This window comes from Passer domesticus, chromosome 3, assembly GCF_036417665.1.
Source record: "Passer domesticus isolate bPasDom1 chromosome 3, bPasDom1.hap1, whole genome shotgun sequence".
NCBI classification, from domain to species: Eukaryota; Metazoa; Chordata; class Aves; order Passeriformes; family Passeridae; genus Passer; species Passer domesticus.
Window position 1 is genome coordinate 73,989,965 of NC_087476.1, and position 7,102 is coordinate 73,997,066.

A 7,102-nucleotide genomic window follows, 5' to 3' on the forward strand; every position below is an offset into this window, starting at 1 on the left:
GGAAGAATATGTTGAGATTCATGCACCACTAATCAAAAAAATTGCTCCAAGGCATCATCAAGCATCTGGGGGTGGTAGAACAACACTGGTGCCACAGTTTCCTGGGAGGAGTGGCTGCATTGGGAATCACCTCAAGCATAGTACTGGCTCTCCAAACAGGAGTGTGGCTGGGAACACAGACAGCATGGACCTCAGCTCCTTGTAAAGAGGGCAGGAGGCCTCAAAATATACCTGTAACTGTGGATTCTTGCTTTTCAAGTGGTAACAAGTTAAAGGCTAAATTCTGTTTCTGGTTTAAGTCTAAGATGGGAAATAAAACAGAAACTGACCTTTAGCAAACCATCTCAAATAAAAATTCCTTAGACCTGGAAAAACCTAGAATGGCTGCTTTTCTGTTTTCCCCATGTAAACAGGTTTTCTTTAACTGTCCCAAAATATGACATCCTAGGAACATTATTAGAATTCTCTGCTAGAAAATATAAAGCAGTATACAACCCTGTCCTTTAACAGAGGTTATTTTGATTGTTATTCTGGATGACAGAATACAGGTGGATATCAATGCCAGGAGCTCCTTCATCTGTTCAATTCAAAGCCATCAATTACCATATTTTATTTTTTGTTATAAGCCTATGCCTATGCTGCTAAAAAGACACAAATATTTTTAACCCCCCCCCCCAAAAAAACCCCAACAAAACAAAAAAAAACCACAAAACCACCAAGCCACCAAACAAACAAAGAAAAAACAAACAAAAAAACCCCAAAACAATAAAACAAAGACTAAAACACATCACACACAAAAAATCCCCCCGCAATTACTGAAACAGAGAAAGCAGTTAAGTTTTAGAGCAGAAAAATTCAGCCAAGAAAGCGTATTAATTCTGCAGTTTCCACTAAGATGCTAATTATATTAAAGGAATTATATGGTCATCCATGCATTGCTGTACCAAAGTTAAATCATCATCATGTGATTCCAAATTTTATTAAAATCACTAGACTATCAAAGGGGAAAGGGATGCTGCTAAAGGGAATGAATAGGCATTGTCCCCTTTAAGACATTTGAGATATCTGTTATTTAATTAGGTTAGGATCAGCTGTTTTGAAATATAAATAAAAGAATTCAACAGTAAGACTGCTTGATACTTTTCTTCAATTGTACACTTACCTTATGTTAGCTCTGATACTAAATGTCACTATTAATAGCAGAAAATCATGCATGAGTACCACCCTAACTGCTAGCACCTGAAGACAAGGTTAGGCTGAAATGGTATTTGTTCAAACAGCTAACGCTGTTTGAAAGCTTGCCAAATGACAAAATTCTCCCTTTCTTTCAAGTTGCTGTTCTGCATCCAAAACAACTAGAAAATGAGCAAAAATGCAAGTACTAACCAACCTAGAAGTTGCTTGCAGTTGGAGGGATGCTTGTTACAACTGTGCATTTTGGGAGATGGTATTATTGCCCACTCATATACCATCTGACTCAATTACTCACCTGAATGAAGGCATTACCTAATGAAAATTTGCTTTCTTCTGATTTTACTCAGATAGGTTTAGCAACTCTGAAAATGCCTTTTCATACATATTTTCTTCTGGGTTTAGAAGTGTAACAGTGCAAGTGCTCTCAATAACAATAATTATTTTTAAACAGTTTAATATAATTGCCTCTTCAGCAGAACTGTGTCTTTGTGATTGTTGTTTACACGAAAACATCTTTGTGAAGGTGATTGCGAGGGCAAAGTGAAAACCCCCATTTCTCTCTAATGTCCACTGGGTTTACTTCAGGCTTTGTGGTGTACACATGTGCCATTCACAGGTGTAAGTATATGTATGGTGTACACACACACACACATATATATATATACACATGGATAGGGGAAAGTGTAAATACCTTGTTCAGCTGTTGCCATCATGAAAATGATGGAATGCAACAATTTTGCTAGCTGACAAAAAAAGGTTTCCTGTGGAAACTTTAGGCTTAAGCTCAGTTCTCAGCTCACTGCTATGAAGACTAATACAATTGGCTCTGGGGTAATGTTCCTTAGATATACGTCACTATGCCTAGAAAGAGAGGGGAAAAGCTAGAAAGCAGAGAAGGATGGAAGAAAAGTGTTCCATCCTTTTAGTAAAATTTCACAAAGGCTCTGGTAGGTGAAATAGGATCAACATATACAAATGAAGACAATCATTGCACCTATTTGTATAGGCCAAATCAGCTTAGAAAAATGGATGTGTGGACACCACAGCAGAAGCAGCACAAGCTCTACTTATTTTATGTTATGGGGCTTTTGTTTTGTTTAAGGAATACAAAAGCCCTCTCCACTTGCAGAGTGTGCATTCATATTGAGTTAATTTCAGAAGATTAAAGACATTGAAGGGATGATGATACAAACCGATATAACACCCTGATTCACAAAGGAATCCTGAACAGAGCCTGAAACCTGAGCTGAAAACACTAAACTGCAGCACTGATAAATATATTTGAAAAGTTAGCAGAGAAGCCAAAATTTGCCCAACAAAGAAGCAGTTCACACTGACTCAGAAAAGGGAGATCAAATTTTCAACAAAGAGCAATGACAAGTCATCATTATGTACCTCACATTAAAGTGCAGACAAAAGACTAATCTACAAGAGATCTTCTGTACTGCTCCTTGTGCCTCAGTTTCTCACTGAAATAGACACAGACACCTCCCTAAAGGTGCTTTCAGTTGCCTGGGAGAGTCACCAGAAACCAGTACTCTTGTCCATGTCGTGGGCTTGTGAAGTCCCTATTGTAGATGCAACTAGTGCTCTACAAATCAGAAAAGTGAAAAGTATCACACACAACAAAAATCTCAAAGATCATCAAGTACATCAGCAGCAAAAGGCTAGCAGACTGCAGTAGGGATAGCAAAGTTAATTTCAGAATGTCTAAGACTCATTATGTCCCTATCAACACACTATAATGTGTTCTCTCTACAGATATATCAGATGTGGGAGAATATGTCTGGATAAGCAAGGGCATTTGTGACTGCCTGGAACTATGCAAACTTTTTTATCTGCCAGGCAGTGTTTTGCAAAGCAGAAAAAACTCATACAAAGGCAGTGGTACAGCTGCAGGTGAACAGCTTTCTCCATTCCAATTCTGAGTACCAGACTCTAACAACTTCTAATATAGGTAAGTATGCTTTCTCATATGGGTGAGGTTATTAATTTCCCTGTTTAATTTAGAGACATGCAAGACTGCTCCTGCACAACTCATCAGGACAGCTTGGATGCTGAGAAGCTAAATAAGGGCATTCACTAGGAGAAAGGGAACATGGTATTTATCTGTGATAAAGGGAATTCATCTGTTTCCTTAACATATATAAAAATTCTCACTGAGGTTGATTAAAATACTCCCACTATCTCAAACAGAAACAGGAATGTACATACTGCAAGCTTTACAATAAATGAAATGTTGATTTTAATAGAGCCAGTCAAGAATGTATTATACTGAAGACAGCAATATCCCTGGTGCAATTGCTCAAAGCCTTTCAAGAACTAGGGTATATATAAGGAATTTTGAATACAAACAGTATAAAAACATTTTTTTCTAACAAAATGCAAGTGCTTTTTGGGATTCATAAAGACATTCAAAACTACCCATCCCTTGTCACTACTCTCATAAAACCAGAATAAGAATAACATCAGACTGGATGATATTCTTTCCTTACAATAAATGTTGTGCATGTTTCTTTTTTATTGTAACCATGTGTACTCCCTGCAGCTGATAATTTAATGTTCAAGGACTGGAGGTTCTTGAAACCAAGGCCAACATTTGTTGTAAAACTGAAATATCCTAAGATGAAAGTATTTAAATTGCTTCTGAGAGAAATGTTCATGAAGTTCTTTGAACATCTTCTGCTTCTTGTTAATAGGCAACAGTTGAAACCAATATAAATTCTCCTTCCAAAGAGTGGTTTGCAGCCTTCTGAGAAAAGAATACCAAAGTCTTCAATGTAAAGTACAAGATGTTCTTTATTCAAAAAGGATGCACTCTGGGCTTGATGCATTCCATAAATTTCAATGAAAATACAGAAAAGCAGCAAGACAGTGCAAGTTTCAACCTTAAATATAAACTAATTTAATTTTAGAATTTGACTTGTGAAGAATAAGATATTCTGTCTTAGTACCCTCAGTTTTTTAGCAGAAAGACACTTCAAAATGGATCAAGAACATTCAATTTTTCCAACCTGTACCTGTTTGGGTTATCTGTTGTTAAAGCACAAAAACAAATACATGGATTACCTTCAGTCTGAAAATAGTCCCAGGGAATCCAGTAGAAAGAAGAACTGTTTTGAGTGCACCAAACATAACAGCATATGGTTTATATTCCTTTCATTCTTAATGCATCCAGTTTAGTCTTTCATTAACTGAAACTGTCTTTGTCAACAAAGCTGAAATATAAGCAATTCATTTTAAAAGTCTTTCTCAGAAAATAAAATTTTCTTTCAAAATTGAATTACGAGCATGCACTTGACATGAGCTAGTGCACTAATTTAAACATGATATACCAAAATTAAACCAGAACAGATCATGACTATTCTATGTTAGCTGCATGTTTGTAAGGCATTTTGGACCCCATCCAAGATAGCACTGAAGCGTGTGTTTTCTCTTTACTTGTGTGGGACTTCACACAACCTTTCACAGTCTAACTTTATTTCTCCTTTTCACTCCTCTGTCTTTTTCTGATGGCTCCATCTGCTCTTCTAGGAAGAGTAACTCTGTTGAACTGTCTGTCAGGAAAGTCTCCTCAGTATGTTTGGTCCTTTACACCTGTTGATTTCTCCTTGGTGCTTCATTATGGGATTACTGATTTAAGATCTATCATAGAAGTAGACTCAGTAACTCCTTTTGAATCTGGCAGAGATGAGCCACAGTACTGGTCATTTCTCTGCTCTCAACATGCAGATAGGACAAGACTTTAAAATGTGTTTAATGTGCAACACGCGAGAGAAATGTTAATTGAAGCATGACTGCAGATCCCTGTGTTGCTGTGTCCTGAAGGTGTCTGATAAATCTCACCCCACACATTTAAGTGTTTTCATGAAGAGCAGTTTCCAAAACTGAAATCCATATAGTGGCCCAGGGAAACAACTACACGTAAATTAAGATGTGAAGTAAATGCGACAGGTTTTGGTCCCATTTCAGGAAATGAAAATATCTGTTTTTAAAGGGTTGGTTATTTGGCAAAAAAAGAGGATTTCTATGTTTAAAAAACTGAGAACCTTGGCACCAGCTTGTCTGTGTTTCTACCCACTTCATTTTACTGCGTAGAGGCAGTGTTCAAAGGCAGCAATCAGTCTTCTAATAACTTCAAATATTATTACTTTTAAGTAGAGGCAGTCACACTACCTTCTGTTTTCCCAGCCAGCAGATAGTTTCACTTACTCCCACCTTCCATGGAAACTCTGCAGCAGCACCTGTGTTCCCTGATTCCAGTCAGTAGAAAGGCAGCCCTGGTCCAAGCTCCAGGGCAGTACAGGTTATATCCCACCTTTAGGGTACCGTGGGCACTTCTGCTGTGTCAACTTGCTCCTGAGGTTGCTGGGAAGTAACGGTTCCAACAGCTCTGTTAGAGGATCTTTTGCTGCTTAAGTGATTTCTTCCAGACATTGCCTCAAAGTGGCAGCTCCTAATTCTTCAAAACTAAATGGTGTTTTGACTGCAGTGGAGAACAGAGGAAATTAGCCAAAGACATGGAAGACAGCTGTTTACAAGAGAGAAACCTCTAAAAATGGGATGCTGCCAAATTAGCACTGTTTCCTTGTGTAGACAGAAGGATTTCAGCAGCTTCCCAGACCTGCCTTACAGTTGTAGTCCAAAATTACCTCTTCTTGCTTTACCAGGATGCCAGCAAAGACACTGAAGTAGATAGGTTTCATGTAGACAGCCCCATGCTGTCAGAGTCCCTCTGGGGCACGCTGTCTCAGCCCGCTGTGGACATGCCCCATTTCAGGCACACATACCCCCTCAATGGCTGGTTGGCATGTGGTGCCCTGTTCCCCGAGATCCCTGGGATCAAGTCTGGTGTAATTACCCAGGGAGCAGCCAAATGCCAGAGTTGCATCTCTGCACACAGGGGACTTCAAACATCCCAGCTGGATTCCAAATGAAGGCAAAACCTAAATATGATAGCACTGAAAGGGTCTGTTGAACACACTCACTTTTTTCCTCCCCAGCTCTCTCCTGAACCCTGGACCTAAGTAACAAGGGAGCAGGCTTCAAGCAAATAGCCCACTGGCAGCAGCTCTGGAAATAACCTGGCGGTGTTTGAGAGTAATACTTAGGGTGAGATGCACAAAGCAACCAAGTGGCAAGTTTTTGATTTAGGCTCATAGACCTACATTAGGTGCCTACCTCATGGGTGTAGGCATCTAATTCAACTCATAGCAGTCACTAAGCCAAGGTTTGCTTAGGTCAGCCACCAGAAACTGGGTTAAGCTTTGTGCTTTCAAAGGGAATTAGGTTTGGAATTTTTAGGTATTTTGCTGTTCAAGAGTTTCAATAGGAGCAAAGGAACAGTCCCTACCTGTAATTCTTCCAAAAACCCTTTACCCAGATTCATCCTGTAATAAATGCCCTTTTATATCCTGCAATATTTAGGAAGCACTTGAACATGACCTTATAGACCTGTAACAGGTTGCTTTTACTCCTGATGCCACCAGCAGATTCACCGCTGCCAGTCTCTTACCAAAGAGATGTTCTGTAGTGCTCATGATGGTCAGTTTTTCTCTGTGCCATGATACTTGGTACTGCCAGTCCCCAGGCTGACCTGGCATTTCTGACCCTGTCTGCCTTCTACTTAAACAGCACAGCCAGCACATGTGGCATTTTCTCTAGAACAGTTACTCCAGGTTTCAAACATGGGACAGTGAAAACCTAGCTTCAAAATCTCAGGGGGAAAAGAACAAAGAAATAAGGTTTTAAGAGGAAAATACAGACTAAAAAGACTAAGAAATTGCTTGAAAAAATAACTTTATGGTGCTTGAGCAAGTCTACAGGTGCTTCTGTAACACTCCTCCCCACACATGGAGTGCTGGATACTCTGCCTGACCCAGACTGTAGCCTGAAGAGCCTGCTCTGG

The 7,102-nt window shown here is 39.3% G+C and overlaps 1 long non-coding RNA gene across 1 annotated transcript; it reads right to left on the reverse strand.

The window, feature by feature from the left end:
- Positions 1 to 3,855: 3,855 nt before the first annotated feature.
- On the reverse strand, positions 3,856 to 5,542 carry LOC135298157 (uncharacterized). Its single transcript, XR_010360152.1, has 3 exons — positions 5,371 to 5,542; positions 4,264 to 4,412; positions 3,856 to 3,946 (listed from the first exon to the last, which is right to left on the reverse strand). It is a non-coding gene; the product is annotated as an uncharacterized LOC135298157 (long non-coding RNA).
- Between the last annotated feature and the right edge of the window lie 1,560 nt (positions 5,543 to 7,102).